Below are 15,053 nucleotides of genomic sequence, written 5' to 3' on the forward strand. Positions count from 1 at the left end.
GAGGTGTATTTTCAGGTCCTCTGTCCACTTTTTGATCAGGTTGTTTGTTTGGTGTTGAGTAGTGTTGAGTTTTATGAGTTCTTTATATATTTTGGAAATCACACCTTTGTCAGAACTGCTGTTTGCAAATATCATCTCCCATCTGGTTGGCTGCCTCTTTGTTGTTGTTATGTGGTGTGTGTTTTTGTCAGTTTCTTTTGCTGTGCAGAAGCTTTTTAGTTTGATATAGTCTCATTCATTTATTTTTGCCTTTACTTTCCTTTGGAGCCAAGTTCATAGAAGTTCTCTATGATCAAGATCCATAAGTTTGGTATCTATATTTTCTTCTATGTAACTTATTGTTTTGGGTCTTATGTTTAAGTCTTTGATCCATTTTGAATTAATTTTTGTATTTGGGGACAAACTGTAATCCAGTTTCATTCATTTGCATGTGGCTTTCCAGTTTTCCCAGCACCACTTATTGAAGAGACTATCTTTACTCCATTGTGTTTCTTGCTCCTTTGTCAAAAATTATCTGTCCATATACATGTGGTTTTATAGCTGGGCTCTCTATTCTGTCCCATTGAACTGTGTGTCTGTTTCTCTGCCAATACCATGCTGTTTTGATTATCGTAGCTCTGTAGTATAATTTGAAGTCAGATAGCGTGATACCTCCAGCTTCATTCTTTTTTTCTCAGGATTACTTTGGCTATTCGGGGTCTTTTGTGGTTCCCTACAGATATGATTATTTCTTACTCTATTTCTTTAAAAAATGATGTTGGGACTTTGATGGAGATTGCATTAAATTTGTATATTGCTTTGGGTAATACGGCCATTTTAACTATGTTGATTCTTTCAATCCATGAGCATTTTCCATTTTCTTGTGTCTTTTTCAATCTATTTTAATAATGCTTTGTAATTTTCAGTATATAGGTCTTTAACATTCTTTGTTAATTTTGTTCCAAGGTATTTTATTCTTTTGGTTGCAATTGCAAAATAAATTGTTTTTGTTTTTTATTTTTTTTGGGTTTTTTTTTTTTCATTTCTTTTTCTGATGTTTTGTTGTTAGTATACAAGAAGGCACTGGATTTTTGCACATTGATTTTGTATCCTGCAACTTGACTGTATTTGTTTATAATAGTTTTTATTGCCACTGGGCATCTGCCTTAATTTTTGAGTGCCTAATCTCAGGCATCATCTTTAATGTTCAGCTTCAGAAGATATCACTCTGTTACAGCTCTGATGACCAGGCTTTCCTTGCCAGTTAAGGCCTGCATGGTCAGAAGTATACATAAACCAGTTAGGTTTATACTTTTGATTAATTACTGTATTTAACCTCTTAAAGTGCAACTATTCACACCCAAACATCTATTGCTGGATTACGGCCTTTTCTTTCCTATATATATGGCTAACTTCTACCCATTCTCCAGGTCCCAGCTCAGACTTCACTCCTTTGAGGAAGATTTCCTGGAGCCTCCAATTTCCTAATGTAGCCAAGGTGAGAGGTCCCTCCTGTGTGTTCCCACAAACATACACTCACCTGTACCATAAATCTCAGGACACTGATCGTAATTTTTGGAGACTACTGTTTTACTTGTCTGTGTCTATAAGCACTTCAAGGTAGGAAGCCTGCATTATTGTCTTTATATTACCAGTACCCTCTTAGCACAGTACCAAGGATGCAGTAGACACTCAATTCACCCATCCCTTCATTAGTTCATGTGTTCCCTTGCTCAATACATATTGAGAATCTACTAGGTTCCAGATACTGTTTTGTGTGTTAGATATAGAGCAATTTTTTAAAATCCTGCAATTATAGAGCCAACTTTATAAAGGAGATATAAGTAACATATAGTATGTTAGATAATAAGTGTTATGGAAAAAAATAAAAAAGTTATTTGTAAGAATGAATTAGGTGATGGTGTTGATGGATTTCAAGTAGGGTTGTCAGGGGGGGGAAATCATTGATAAATTAACAGTTAAACAAAGACCAAAAGGAAGTCAAGAGACTAATGTAAACAGCTAAATACAATTAGGTCCCTCTCTACTTTCAGGGCATAAAATAGGATCTTTTGGGGCTAATGTTTCAGACAAGGATTGTTGAAATACTAGCAGGCCTAACAGCCCCCACTCCCAGAGCAATTGCTATGTCCACATGGCAATCTTTCCTTTCTCTTCCTCCTACTTCTCCATCCAAATGCTGGCCCTTCTCATTCCTCTCTGACTCATCTGCTCTTTTATTCTTGGTCATACTTCTGTTTTCTGACTCATTCAATTCTAATCAATGAGAATTTACTTCCCAGGTGCCCAACATTATACCAGGTGAGAGGAAATATTATTTTTAAAAGCACAAGATACTTGAGGACTTTCTGTCTAAATGCAGACAAAAGAGATATAAACAAGTTCCTTCTCTTGACAAACACCTGTGCTAATGTTTTACTATCTATAAGGTGATATCTATTTTGCTAACAAAGAAAACGCATAACATTGTGTTAAAGGGAACATAACATGACATACTTTCAATTGAGAAGAAGTTTACTTGTTATCAATGCCTATATTTTCTAATTATTCCCAAAATCCTGGTATTAAAAATGACATTTTCCTAGTATACATGTGGTAACTGGATATGCATTATTCATATACTCAAGGCATCTACATTTCTGTTTTGGCAAAATACCCACCTCTCTTCCAGATCACACTGTAGCAATTATGCAATGGATAAAAAAACAACTGGGTCTTTGTTGTTGAGTATCTAAAGCACCCATAAAAGTAAAGTTTATTTTTATTGACTTAAAATGAACATGCAGATTTGTTCAAAATGGATTTTCATTTGTTTATGAATTTCTGATTTAAAGGAGACAGTGTCTTGCAAGCAGGACTGTATGACTCAGATAGAACATTTCCAGCATCCTGGTTTGGTTATAAAGAAAGAAAAGGAATTAGCAATTGAACACCTGTTTGGTGCTAGGCATTGTGGCAGGTACTTTCCAATATATTATCTTATTTAACATATGTTGTCTCATAATCTGCACATGCACACTCACACACACAAATGTGGGAGACAAGTATTACTAGCCTCAGGTTAAATAAAAGAAAATTAAGCAACAGAGAGTTTGAAGAAGTTTTTCAATGAGGCATAGCTTGGGAGTAGCAGAAATAGGATTGTAACTTAGGTATGTCTGACTCTGAGAACCATGGGTTTGTCATTTTCCATGCTTCTCTCAGTTGAGAACATCATACTGATGAGTCCAAGCCCATGAGATTGATTGGTTCTTTGAGTCTGCTTTAGGCCATCTTCCCTCCATCTTCCAGCGTCAGGATAGAGCCTTACAGATCCAAAATGTGGGTTTTAAATATAATAAATGAGAATGTGTGAAACAGATGACTAGAAACCTATCCTGACCATTGGATAAACAAAGCTAAACACATGCGTTGATGATGGGTCATTAGTGCCATCTTTATTGTGCTCAAAAGCTAACACAACCTGACCTCTGTCTTCCCATAAATCTGTGTCACCCCCTGACCTTTAAATTGCAGGACACTATCATTAACCATGTTAAGGAAGAGAATTATATGGATTCCAGCTGTCTGGATCAGGAGAGGAAATAGCCAAGCATGTTGACTAATCATATTCTTCCTAGCAGAAGAATAATCAGCTAAAAATTGCTGGCCTTATGTGTCTGCTAATTCACTGCCACCCTCTGACTAGGAGTCACAGTTGTGAATCCTGAACTCCAGTCTCCATCACTGCTGCTTTAGTGTAGAGAATGATGTTGGGGGTATTTATGCTGATATCTGGACACACATATGGCCAAGATTGGAGTGGTAAATTGGTAACATAAACTGAAGGTGTTCTAGGGCTCCTTCAGGGGATATTAAATGTAACTGAATCCCAACAAACAGCAAGTTGGTGATCCTCAATCTGTGCTGCAGCTTGTGCCCACCAATTTTTGATTAATGTATAAATCTTATTTTTACCACTAAGTAAACATACTGGTTAGTAACATCTGTCACATGGACCATTGAGCTAGGTGGATTTTGAACCCTTTGGAGGAATAACATATAACTTGGTGCCAGGTAAGAGATAGGTATAGCATTTAGTTAAGCCTGTGGCAAGGAGAGATAGTTTATTTACTGGAATATCTAGGAACTTTATTTTGTGAATGTATAAGATAGTGGGATCAGTGACACAGTGCTAATGCCCAATTAAGGGCTCTTGAAAAGGAACATAGGCAGAGCTTAGGGGTGAATCTAGAATCCACTTAGTTCTGTTTATTTATGCATCCATTGATTCTGTTAACAAATATTACTAAGCATTTACTATGTTTGAAAGAGTACCAGTCCCAGATAGAAATACTACTTGCAATAAACAGCCATGGAGCTCAACCAGGGCCTTGAATCAAATGGGAAGAGCATCATAATACACCACATTTTCCAGTTCAATGTGTGTTTATTGCTCACCTATACAGGACCCACTGTGGACATTCTTTAACTGTAATTGCTAATAAGCCTCTGGCAGGTGTGGCTTGCCCTAATGGACTGAAGATGTATCAGGTGCTTTTAGTTATATCCGGAAAAGCGCCCTGGTCAATGGCAAATCTCTGTAAGTAGGCTTTATCAGGCCCTTCTCTGCTTCCTCAAAGCAGAGGAGGCTATGGAATGAGATCAATGCTTGTTTTATGGAGTAATGACACATGCTTCTGAAAATGAATAGAGGGGGTGCCTTCTTTCGATATCATTGAAAATCACTTGCTGGAATGAATTTGATATGGATCAGCCATAAGGGCTGTATTGTTGATAGATGACACAAATGAATTCGTAGTAGCATCCAAGCCTATTGATTCTATCTTCTCTGAATTTTGAAAGTGTTGTATGGCAAGTAGCCTGAAACTTTACCTCTGGGCAGGACATTTGGGAGAACTAACTGACCAGAAAATGTATGGGCATCTGCTCATCTTACTACTACAGGTGTATTGGTTTGCTAGGGCTGCCACAAGAAAGTACCACAAACTGAGTGGCTTAAACAACAGAAATTTATTGTTTCACAGTTTCGGAAACTAGACAAAACCCAAAGTGTGAGCAGGGTTGCTTTCTTCTGAGGGGTGTGAGATTCTGTACCATGCCTCTCTCCTAACTTCTGGTGATTTGCTGGCGATCTTTGGCATTCATTAACTTATATAGAAAATGACCCCAATCTGTGCCTTCATCTTTATATGGTGTTCTCCCTGTGTGCAGTTTATATCCAAATTTCCCCTTTTTATAAGTTACACTACCTTCTCTAATATGACCTCATCTTAATTAATTACATCCTCAACAACCATAGTGCCCAAGTATGTCACATTTTTGAGGTACTGGAGGTTATAACTTAATATATGAATTGGGGAGGAGGGGTGATTCAATTCATAAAAATAGGGAAGGAATAGACAGAGTTTATATCCTACTTTATGGAATGAATATGATAGGCTAGAGAACAACCCCAGAGGCCACAATCATGACTGATATTCCATAGACAAACCTCACAAAATTTGCAAATCTGACTCACATGTATAAGCAATACAAAAATCAGTCATTTGGTACTTTCCAACTTGTCAATTCTGTCTTGTGTCCATTTTACCCAATATGAGAGATCTATTTATGAAGATTTACTTAGAGAAACACTTAACTAAATACATCAAGGTATAGCAATTTAGCTAAGTAATATTTATAGTATATTCTATTTTTCACACTGATTCTATTGTAATATCACAGACACACTTATGGAAAAGACTTGTATATAATAAAATTAAAATGACAACTATAGAAAATAGTTGTAAATCATATTGCTCACAGAAAATTTTTATTAAAACGATAGTGAAATAATCATAAAATGTGAGTAAATTTAAAGACACTAAAATGAAGCTATAAAGTCACACCTGATAACATGTGAGCAGATTTATCTGCTCCCTATGATAGTTCCCTTAGCAGGTTGGCTGCAATTGTCACCAGCCTCAAACTACACTAACATTTCTACCTCTGCATTCAAGACAGGTATTCTACTTTTTCATATTTTACCTCATCATTTTATCTTAGTAACTGCTACCCAAATTTCTGCCTTGTAGTGAGACTTATAGAATTGTTAGAATAGTCCAGATAGATGAGATAATAAGACATAATTTAAGAGTTGAAATATCTGATGTTTGCTTATCATTGGAACTCATCCTAAAATCTGCTAGGACATGTGGTTGCCTTGCAAACAACTAATGTCCTATAATGATGTACAAATTGATGCTTGTGCTGAATGAATGTTCCAGTCCAAACCCAAAGTTTTATGTAGTTAATTGAAAGCTAATGTCCTCATTAGTGGCTGGTAGGGAGGCTCAACAAATGCAGTTTGCATGTGCTAAGTGTTGAATATTTATTAGACATGTTGTTTAATGCAGAGTAGAAAGAACTGGACAACCCATCTGGTGGTAACTAAGAGACTAAAAGGGTAGTTTGGAACTGCCCAACACATAAGTACTTTTGGGAGAACTGATGCCCACCCTAATGTTCACTGCAACTGCCTTACTCTACATTGCATGCTCCTAGTTCCTGATTTTTCCTCTTTTATTTTATTTTTTTTATTTTATTTTATTTTATTTTATTTTTTTAGCTGGGTCTCAATATTACAAAGTCTAAACTACTTTCAACCTGGCAAGTAGACTCAATTTATTATATTTACTGTCAGTCATCTATAGTTCATCATAAAATTAGCAAAAAAAAAAATTAATCTTTGTAGCTAATCTATAAGGCCATTTTGGTTAACATTAAAATAAAGGTAGATTAAAAACTCTTCATTAAAACTTAAGAAAATTGACCACTGCCTCAGTTACAAACCCACAAACACTGATACTCTAACCTACCCAGCTGTGGGCACCTAAAATGTATGTCCAGGGGGAGACAAGGTGATGGCTAATTATGTGAATGGGTCCTGTGCCTTCTCACAGAGAAGATAGAAGGAACAGCTGAATCGAATAACATCCACCCAGAATTGGTGAATTAAACACAGCTAGAGAGGCAATCCATGGACAGAAAGGTCAGAGATCACCTAGAGAGAGAGCCTTTAAGTCAACGCAGGAGAGAGAGAGAACTACATAACCAGACACCCTGAGAGGAGCGAACATGGGGAGACAAAGAAACAGCCCCCATACAAAAGAAAAAGAGGAATCACCAGAAAAGGAAGTAAACAAAATGGGGGCAAGCAATAGGTCAGAGAAAGAATACAGAGCAATGGTCATAAGGACACTGAAAAGGATGGAAGACAAATTCAACAAGATGTGTAAGAACAAAGAGAAAATGAATAAGAACAAGAAGAAATGAAGAATGACATTGCTGCAATAAAGAACACAATAGAAAGCATCAACAGTAGACTAGAAGAAGCAGAAGACCACATTGTTGAGCTAGAAGACAAGGTAGGAAAATTATTCAAGCAGAGCAGCAACTGGAGAAAAAAAACAGGAGGAGAGCCTAAGGGAACTTTGGGACAACATGAAACGAAACAACATCCACATAATAGGGGTGCCAGAAGTAGAGGAAACTGAGCAAGGATTAGAAAACCTGTTTGAAGAAATAATGACAGAAAACTTCCCTGATATTGGGAAGAAAAAACTCACACAAGTCCAAGAAGCTCACAGAGTATCAAATAAGATGAACCCAAAAAAGCCAACACCAAGACTAGGACACAGGCAAAGTCTCTTCAAATTCAAGAAGATAGAAATCATATCAAGCATCTTCTCAGATCACAATGGCATAAAATTAGAAATCAACTACAATAAAAACAATGGGGAAAATATCAAACACCTGGAGGCTAAATAGCATGCTATTAAACAATGACTGGTTTACCAAAGAGATCAAAGAAGAAATAAAAAGCATCATGGCAACAAATGACAATGAAAATACAACAATCCAAAATCTATGGGACACAGTGAAAGCAGTCTTTAGAGGGAAGTTCATAGCTCTACAGGCCTACCTCGAAAAGCAAGAAAAAATGGTAATAAATTATCTAACCCTACAACTCAAAGAGTTAGAAAGAGAGCAACAAGAACAGCCCAGTGTAAGCAGAAAAAAAGGAAATAATAAAGATCAGAGCAGAAAAAAATGACATAGAGACCAAAAATAAAAATAAAAAATAATACAAAAAATCAATGAAACCAAGAGTTGGTTCTTTGAAAGGATAAACAAGATTGAGGAACCTCTAGCCAGGCACATCAAGAAGCAAAGAGAGAGGACCCAATAAACAAAATCAGAAATGAAAGAGGTGAAATAACAACCAATCACACAGAAATACAATGGATTGTGAAAAAATACTATGAACAACACTATTCCAACAAAATCGACAACCTAGACGAAATGGACATATTCTTAGAAAAATACAAGCTCCAAAAACTCAATCAGGAAGAACAAAAAAAACCTGAATAGGCCAATAACTACCAAAGAATTTGAAGCAGTGATCAAAAATCTTCCAGAAAACAAAAGCCCTGGTCCAGACAACTTTACAAGGGAGTTCTACCAAGCATTCAAAGAAGAACTAAAACCTATCCTCCTCAGACTATTCCAAAAAATTCAAGAGGAAGGCACACTACCAAGCTCTTTCTATGAAGCCAGCATTACCCTAATTCCAAAACCAGATAAAGACACCACAAAAAAGAGAACTACAGGCCAATATCCTTGATGAACATAGATGCTAAAATCCTCAACAAAATTCTAGCAAACCAAATCCAGCATTACATTAGAAAGGTCATACACCATGACCAAATGGGATCTATTCCACAGATGCAAGGATGGTACAATATCCACAAATCAATAAATGTGATACATCACATAAACAAATTGAGAGACAAAAATCATGTAGTCATATCAATTGATGCAGAAAAAGCATTTGACAAAATCTAACACCCTTTCTTGATAAAACCTCTCAGCAGAATGGGAATAGAGGGATCATACCTCAACATAATAAAAACCTTATATGACAAACCTACAGCCAACATCATACCCAATGGACAAAAACTAAACTCATTTCCCCTAAGAACAGGAACAAGACAGGGATGCCCACTTTCACCACTCCTATTCGATATAGTACAGGAAGTGCTAGCCATAGTGATCAGACAAGAAGAAGAAATGAAAGGCATCCAGATTGGAAAAGAGAAGTAAAACTGTCCTTATTCACAGATGACATGATACTATACATGGAAAACCCCAAAGACTCCATCATAAAATTATTAGACTTAGTAAATGAATTCGGCAATGTAGCAGGATACAAAATACACACCCAGAAATCTATGGCCTTTTTAAACATCAATAATGAACTCAAAGAAAGCGAAACTAAAAAAACAATCCCATTTACTATTGCACCAAAAAAAGTAAGATACCTAGGAATAAACATAACTGAGGAGGTAAAAGACCTGTACTCAGAAAACTACAGGAAGAGATAGAGGAAGACATAAACAAATGGAATAACATACCATGTTCATGGATTGGTAGAATCAACATAATTAAAATGTCCATACTACTCAAAGCAATCTATAGCTTCAATGCAAATTAAAATACCAATGGCATATTTCAAAGATTTAGAACAAACTCTCCAAAAATTCATCTGGAATAAAAAAAAAGACCCCAAATAGCTCAGCAATCCTGAGAAAGAAGAACAAAGTTGGAGGGATTATAATACCAGATATCAAGCTATATTATCAAGCCACAGTTCTCAAAACTGCATAGTACTGGCACAAGAACAGACATATAGACTAATGGGAACAGAGAACCCAGAAATCGACCCAAGCCATTATGCTCAATTAATATTTGACAAAGAAGGCAAGAGCATACAATTGAGTCAAGACAGTCTCTTCAATAATGGTGCTGGGAAATTTGGTCAGATACATGCAAAAAAATGAACCTAGATGACCAACTTACACCATACACAAAAACAAATTCAAAATGGCTAAAGGACTTGAATGTAAGACAAGAAACCATAAAAATCCTGCAAGACTCCATAGGCGGCAAAATAGCAGACATATGTCATAGCAATATCTTTACAGACACAGCTCATAGGGCAATGGAGACTAAGAAGAAAATAAACAAATGTGACTATATCAAAATAAAAAGCTTCTGCACAGCAAAAGAAACCATCAACAAAAAACAAGAAAGCCCACTTGCATGGGAGAACATATTTGCCAATGCTATTTCAGATAAGGGCTTAATCTCCAAAATTTACAGAGAACTCATACAACTTAACAAAAGGTAGATAAACAATCCAATCAGAAAATGGGCAAAGGACCTAAATAGACACTTTTCAAAAGAGGACATACAGAAAGTCAAGAGACATATGGAAACATGCTCAAAGTCACTAATCATCAGAGAGATGCAAATCAAAACAACAATGAGGTACCATCTCACACCTGTCAGAATGGTTATCATCAACAAATCAACAAAGGACAAATGCAGGCGAGGATGTAGAGAAAAGGAACCCTCATGCATTGCTGGTGGGAATGCAGACTGGTGCAGCCACTGTGGAAGACAGTATGGAGTTTCCTTAAAAAGTTAAAAATGGAACTCCCATTTGACCCAGTAATCCCACTTCTAGGAATATGTCCCAAGAAACCAGAAACACCAATCAGAAAGGATATATGCACCCCTATATTCATAGCAACACAATTTACAATAGCTAAGATTTGGAAACAACCTAAGTGCCCATCAGCAGATGAGTGGATTAAAAATCTTTGGTACATCTACACAATGGAATACGACGCCACTATAAAAAAGAAGGAACTTTTACCATTTGCAACAGCATGGATGGAACTAGAGAGCATTATGCTAAGCAAAATAAGCCAGTCAGTGAAAGATAAATATCACATGATCTCACTCACATGTGGGATATAATGAACAACATAAACTGATGAACAAAAATAGATCCAGAGACAAATGGCAGGGGAGTTTGGGGGGGGGGGGGGGTTGTTTAGAGAACAACCAAAGGACTTGTATGCATGCATATTAGCATAACCAATGGACACAGACACTGGGGCAGTGGGGGCTTGCCCAGGGTGGAAATGGCTGGGGGGCAGGGTGTCAATCGGGGATAAAGGGGACATATGTAAAACTTTAGACAATAAATTTTAAATAATTGAAAAAAACTTAAGAAAATTACTTGCCTTAATGTTTGCTCACACAACAACCCTGAGCTTCGAGAAGTCTTCCTGACTTATTGTTCTTGTTGTTTTAATATTTTAAAAAAATATTTTTGTTCATTTCAGAGAGGAAGGGAGAGGGAGAGAGAGAGAGAAACATCAATGATGAAAGAGAATCATTGATTGGCTGCCTCTTGCATGCCCCACACTGGGGATGGAGCCCATAACCTGGGCATGTGCCCCTACCAGGAATCGAACTGTGACCTCTTGGTTCATAGGTCAGCCACTGAGCCAAGCTGGCCAGGAAGTTTTAGTTTTTTGTTTTGATTTTGTTTTTGTTTTTAATCCTCACCTGACAACATTTTTTTCTCATTGATTTTTATAGAGAGTGAAAGGGAGGGGGATAGACAGAGAGAGAGAAACATCAATGTGAGAGAGACACGTGGATTGGTTTCCTTCAGCATGTGCCCAACTAGAATCGAACCCACAACCCTCAGTCTGTAGACCAATGCTCTACCAACTGAGCCAAATCGGCTAGGGCTAGGCAGTGTTTTTAATCTTTTTTTTTTTTTTTAAAGAGCTGCTTTAAGAAAAATTCTCTCAAGATCTAAAAATGTGATTAGTACTTGCTAAATTATTCAGTTCATATACTGACCATCTATAATGAATTTAAGATTTTACTAGATTCTGTGGGGAAATAAAGGAAAAATATTCCATAAAACTCCTCTTCCTCATCACCAAGGAACCCACCTTCTTAAGCGTCATAAACACAGAACAAAAAAATAAAGGACTCTCCATTTTTTCCCTTTCTACCCAATTCCTTAATAAACCACTCATTTTATAGTGTTCCTACAGAACCTACTTCTGCTGTTAGCTCTGTAATGGCCTGACTTAATGCTTTCTGCTCTGATAAAGTTTCTTCAGGTTAAGGACAGTGCCTTCTTTGTACCATGTGGACCTACCATGGGTGAACATAGTAACTAGAGCAATAGTGGGTGCTCAATCAGTATTTGCTGAATGAATAAATGAATGATTAAATGATTCTTTCATACTGCTTGTATAGTCTCTGGGTCAACTAATACATCTCTGATGCCTCTAAGTAAGCTTAAGGACATCTCTATGGCCACTGAAGAGAAAATTCTATGTAAAATTAATGCCTTACATTAGTATCAAAACTCTGCCTTATTAGTAACCTCAACCAATAAACTTAGATATCAAGTTGGTCTTTCAGCAACAAGTACCTTTTTTTGTAGTTTTGTGTATAAGTAATATCCAACAGAGCCTTCAGAGATCATTTAAATGTTCTATGTCCATACTGCTCAATATAGTAGCAACTAACCACATGTAGCTGGTATGATTAAGAGACTATATGTTTACTAATTTTATTTAATTTAAATAGCCACATACAATGGTTCAGAGTGTGAAATGAGCATTAAATGCATCCAAGTGTTTTGCCAATTAAACACATAGCACTGTACTGCCATGGATAACAACACAGTATAGCTCTCAGACTCGTGATGGTCCATATTTCTAGTACATGTATTTGTCTAATGATATAGAAATGGACTAGGAATGGATAGAAGTTTAGCTTTATTATGGGAAACTTTCATTCTGTAGCTAGAATTTAACATTACATTTACCAACTTTTCAATATGACTCTTTGAAAATGTCAGAAATATAATATTAGTATTTAAAATAGAAAATAATTATGCTTTCTGATGTAGAAACATGATAATTTCACTTGTGTTTATAGTCTGTCTAAAAATATGTTGCTATAGCTACTATATTCTTGAATAGAGGTTTTTATTCCTCTTTGAAAACCAATAAAGTTTTCAAAACCATGTATGCTTCAAAAATACTTGTGGTTTTAAAGCTTTAAACTAATTATTAACTTAGTCAAATGTGCTACATTTTTTAACATTCAGAATTTTCAGAAGCATTGGTGTTATTCTCTGCCTTTCTCTCTATCCTTTTTAACCTCTCATTCTCTCTTCTTTTACACCTGGATCCTTCACTAAGTACATAAATTCTTCCCTTCTCAGAGATATATTTTCACCATTGATTGCATTATTTAAGTACATCTTTGTTCTTTGCTTTTAAACTGATAATTATATTTTAAAATATATATGAATTTAGTTGCTTTTTAATGCCCATAGCTCTCAATTAATGTTGTACTTTACTTCAGTTGCTCTCATTTAAAAAAAAAAAAACACAAAAAACAGCATTCCTAAAAAAAAAAATACTCATTTTATTTCAAAGTACTGTAGTGAAAAGAAATTTATGCTTTGCAACTTCAGAAATAAAAAAATCTACTTCACTAAAGTAATAATTTGCCTAGACAAAGAAGGTAGTTTTTTAGACACACCAGAGCTCAAGGCCAGTGTCTCTATGGCTGTTTTAACTTATTTCTACTCTAAAAAAATTCTAAGTATTATATCTGGCAATGAACCTGTGCTCTTTCTCTTAGATAAAGGAAGTAATAACACTATTAATAAAATAATAATGTACCTTCTAGTAGTATGTGCCAGGCGCTCGCTCTCTCTCTCTCTCTCTCTCTCTCTCTCTCTCTCTCACACACACACACACACACACACACACACACCACTGTGAGACATCATTACTGTCATTTTTCAAAGAATATAAAACAAAATCCAGCAGTTACAGCCAGTAACTGATAGTGAGAGAAGTAAATTCTTGATGTTATCTCCACAGCACTTACTGAATCTTCCAAATTCTCTTGAAAATAACCACTTAGAATTTTTTTTGGACATCAAACTTTCAACCAGTCAGACCAATAATATTGTTTTCTTTATTTGCCATGATATCCTTGGTCCTGGTACAGAAGGGAATACATATATTACAGTTCTGAGGTTTTGTTTTTTGTTTTTGCATTTAAGCCTATCTTTCTGAAAGTTTTTTTTAAAAAAAAAATACAGCTTTGTTGAGATATAGTTTGCATACCATAAAATTCACCACTGTGGTCTTAACAGAATTGTGTAACCATTATCACAATCTAATTCCAGAATATTTTCATCACCTCAAAGAAACTTCTTACTCATTAGCAGTCATTCCATTCCCCCTCTCCCCAACCCTAAACAACTATTAATCTATTTTCTCTTTCTATGGATTTGCCTATTCTGGACAATTCATATAAATGGAACTATACAATAGTATTTTTTGTAACTAGTTTCTTTCACTTATCAAAATAGTTTCAAGGTTCATTCATGTTGTAGCATGTATCAAGAATTCATTTCTTTTTGTTGTTGAACTAGAGGCCCAGTGCATGAAATTTGTGCACGGGGTGGGGGGGGTGGTCCCTCAGCCCAGCCTGAACCCTCTCCAATCTCGGACATCCCTCTCACAATCCGGGACTGCTGGCTCCTAACCACTCACCTGCCTGCCTGCCTGATTGCCCCTAACCACTCTGCCTGCCAGCCTGATAGCCCCTAACTGCTCCCCTGCCATCCTGATTGACACCTAACTGCTCTCCTGCTGGCATGATCATCCCCAACTGCCCTCCCCTGCCAGCCCGATTGCCCCTAACTGCCTTCCCCTGCAGGGCTGAGGGGACTGGGGGACTGAGGCTGGATGAGGCTGGATGCTGTGGGGACTGGGTGAGGCAGGGCTGAGGGGACCGGGGGACTCTGGCTGGATGAGGCGGGGGTGAGGGGACTGGGCGCTGCCATATTGTGGCTGTGGGTGCCACCATCTTTGTGAGGGTGTGACAGTCAATTAGCATATTCTCTCTTTATTAGATAGGATAATATTCCATTATATGGACATAGTCCATTTTATCTGTTCATTCATCAGTTAATGGACATTTGGGTTGTTACCACTTTTTGGCTACTATAAATAATGCTGCTGTGAACATCTGTGTGCAAGTTTTGTGTAAACATATGTTTTCATTTCTCTTGGTATAGACCTAGGAGTGGAATTGTT

The sequence above is a fragment of the Eptesicus fuscus genome, chromosome 3, assembly GCF_027574615.1.
Source record: "Eptesicus fuscus isolate TK198812 chromosome 3, DD_ASM_mEF_20220401, whole genome shotgun sequence".
NCBI classification, from domain to species: domain Eukaryota; kingdom Metazoa; phylum Chordata; class Mammalia; order Chiroptera; family Vespertilionidae; genus Eptesicus; species Eptesicus fuscus.